Below are 3879 nucleotides of genomic sequence, written 5' to 3'. Positions count from 1 at the left end.
AGGAAATGCCTGGGGTATCACCAATGGTTCCTATTATTTATTATTCAGTGTAAAATATTTTAAAACCTTATTATTATTATTAATAGGGAGCTCTGGTGGCCTAGTGGTAAGAAGCTATGCGGCAATCCTGTAAGCATGTGGTTCGGATCCACCAGCTGCTCTGCGGGAGAAGGAGGGGCAATCTCCTCCTGTTTGATTAACTGCTTCTGAAAACCTGCCAGAGTCAGTTATGCATTGGATTCGACTCAATGGTACACAACAACAACATATTGTTAATACATAGAAAAGCCAAGAGAGGGAAAGGCTGTGAGCTTATTAATCATAACCAAACACCCTAAGAGAATGAAACACTGTTTCTGAGGCCTTAGAACCACAGTGTCGGGGAGAGGTAATAAGGGCCACTCGGCATAATACTGTCCACAAAGACAACATTTTACATCTTACAACAAGTGGGATCTTAAAATCTTGTGAGTAGCCATTGATCAAGCAATATTGATCTCTCCCTCTCCAAATGGATGGTTGATCTCAGTTTGAATCAACTTGTGGACAGTAAGGTTGAAATGTTATGCATATCTATATAATACCACTGTTATAAAAATAGGATGGACTCAGAGAGGGGAGGAAGGAAACAGGAAATGGAGGGACAATGAACAGTACACTGGACTAGGACAAGGAAAGGACTATATGAAAGGAAGGGATAATCAGACATTATACGCACGTCAGCTAACAACGTGGAACAAGGTGTACATTACAAAGTGATTTGGGGGAGTGAAGGGAGAGAGGAAGATGTGTATCACAGAAGGAATGAAAACCCAACCTTTCTGTATAAAGTTTCACCAAAACCACAACATTTAAAAACCGAAGAAAGAATATCCATAGAAGTACTTATACGAGTTCACAATTTTCTTTATGTACAATTCAGCAACACTGATTACATTCTCAGGCTGTATAACTGTTCTCACCCTTCTTTCCTGAGTCGTTCTTCCCTCGCTGCCCCCCTAGAGTTCTTACCTAATACAAGCCCACTGTGGACAGTACCTGGAAAGTGAAGTAGAGCTGAAAAGAGGTAGAAATATACCTTCAATATATATTTAAAAAGTTAACTATGATAAATTCATACAGTTACCTGCTCTTTCCTGGCAAAGATCTTCCTCTCTTCTGCAGAGGCAGAAATCTGTTTGTTAACGCTAGTGATATGAGAAATTATGATACTCTGAGTATCTTTTTTGTTTCTTTTACAACGATTAACATGTAACAAAACCAAGGACTGTGAACTTGCACTCGCCCTTAAAGGGGACAATGCCATAAAATGCAGTTTTATTTATTGTTAAGAGATTCTGGGATGGTGTTTGCGAGTCATTTCTCTTTAATTTCCTAAAACGTACCCGAAATGCTCTTAATTTTCACTTATAGTTGTTCAGTAAATAGATCGGATTTTTTTTATTCTATTGTCAAATATCACCACATTCAAGACCTCTCTTGAATTCTGAATACTTTTGAAAGTAAGTGATTAGTTTTAAGTGAAGAGGTTTGGGGTCTGAAGCAGAAATCTTGACTTTAACCACAGTGAAATGAAAGGAGAATGTCTCTGAGTCACTTTCTCTTTTTATTTGAACATCTCATTAATGTTTATAAATTTTCTACTAGTTTATTTACAAAATTGGAATACATTGTTTTCAAGAACAAATTCTCTCAATTAATTTTGAAGCTAAGATCTAATTTTTTTTAATTTGCTTAGCTGTTAAATATCCCATAGGAAATACTCTTAAGAGGGCAAGCAACTACCTTTGTAACTAACTACAAGATACTTGCACATAGTTAATATCTCATCAGGTGTAGCTTCCATAGTTGTAACTTAAGCAGGCAGAAGCTAGCTGTATCAATATATGGACCTCTTTGGAACAACCTAAATTTCATCTTGAGGATCATGAAAATTTTATGTTTCCATAACGGGAATCACCTTACCTCTGTTTTGAGTTCATTCACCTCTGCCACCTTTTTCTAAAGGATGTGTTCTTCCAACTTTTTCTCTTATAATTAATCACAAATAGCAAAATGTAAAGTGAATAGAAGAATAGTTAGAAACTCAGTCCTACTTTATCTTCATTTTAAATTCTTTTCTGAATTACTTATGTGTCTTGTCAGCCATGATAGTTCCCCTTCAGACACCATTATTATCCAGTCTGCCTTCAGTGACTACAGATAATTAAAGTTACAGTTATTAGTGTAACTATAACCATAATAAGCATATCCAAGCTTCATTCCAAGATTGGCCAGCAATGAATCTAAATTTTATCATTTTCTTTCTTTCCTCTAATTCTGATGTATGGTTCAGAGACTTGGCAATTTTGCTGTTTGCTACACACATGTCCTTGAGCAGGTTCCTCCTCTGAATCTCCTTCCCGAGAAAACAGAGATAATAGCATTAACCACATGGAGTTCTTCTGGCAACCAAGTGAAACTGTAGGGGTAAAATAATTAAAACTCAGCTCCTGGGAAGTTTCCAGAAATTCATAAATGTTTAACTCAAGATGGATTATGTCCTGAGAATTAAAAAATATTTGCTTAAGAGTTTGTATCATGCCCCCAAATAATTTCAACTCAGTGTAGAGACCTTTCAAGATAAAAAGTGTGAACTATTTGTAGAGACTTCCAATAGATATGTTAAAGCGAGCCCTGGTGGCTTAGTGGTAAGAAGCTACAATTTGCTCTGCAATCCCAAAAGCAACATGGTTCCAATATACCAGCAGCTCTGCACGAGAAAGATGGACAGTGAGATAGAGAAAGTCACTGTTAATGTATTGATATATAAAGGGGAAGAAATTATACAAAGACCTACACCTCAGAACCTAGTACTTCAGTGCACACAAAAAAAAACCCACGATGTGTGTATTTTTCTTTTTCTGGAGGCCTAGTAGGTAAGGCGGCTTAGAGTAAGAACTGTGTTTAAATCTTGAAAGCACGTTGTTTGGATCCCTCAGCTATTCAGTGGGAGAAAGATGGGCAATCTCCTCCCCTGCAATTAAAATCCCTCTGAAAATCCATTGGAGGGTCAGCTGTAGATCAGTTCTAATTTGATAGTATATAGCAACGGCAACAACATCAATGGGTGGGTTAGAACCACCTTTCACAAAAGAAAGGCCTGGCTCTGAGCTTTCCTCAGTTCTCCACAGTAACACGGAGAATCACTGTGAATCAGAAATACACGTCAATTAAATTGCTGGTACACGTACAGTTTAGTGACAATGGCGCAGATTACTTTCTTCTAGGTGTGCAATCCTTCTCATCTCCCTTCCAGAGAGTGAATGTGGTGTGCATGTGAGTGTGTGTGTGTAAGCCACTGAATCAGAACTCATAGCTAACCCTTTAGTGGATTTTTCAGAGGCTGCAAAGAAAATAGCAAGAGAAGAGAATGATCCTCTTCCTCCCCCGAGAAGACGCTGGTGGCCTCGAATCACTTGCTTCCCCTCCCCAATTAACACAAACTCGCTGACCTCTACATTTTCTAATCTTTTGAGTTGCTTCTGTCATTTTTATCCCATATAAATAGTTCTTGAAAGAACACAATGTTCAAGGGGAACAATTTCTACTAGTTAAACCAAACTATTAATTTGCTTTAAGAAAATTGAAGAAAGCATTTTTGTTTCACTTAATTAATTTATATTAGGGCAATAATTTCAGGGATTCATCTGACCTCCTGGGCTCCTCAAAGTCTTGAGTGCACATGATTTTAAAATGATGTTCCAAACCAACTATGAGATATCATCTCACCCCAATCAGAATAGCAAAATTTAACAAAACAGCAAGCAACAAATGCTGGCAAGGTTGTGGAGAAACTGGAACCCTTATTCACTGTTGGTGGGAGTGTAAAATGGTGCA

Source organism: Elephantulus edwardii, unplaced genomic scaffold (assembly GCF_000299155.1).
Source record: "Elephantulus edwardii isolate Elephantulus edwardi_28Jun2011 unplaced genomic scaffold, EleEdw1.0 scaffold00040, whole genome shotgun sequence".
NCBI lineage: Eukaryota > Metazoa > Chordata > Mammalia > Macroscelidea > Macroscelididae > Elephantulus > Elephantulus edwardii.
Note: the sequence above shows the minus strand (reverse complement) of the source record.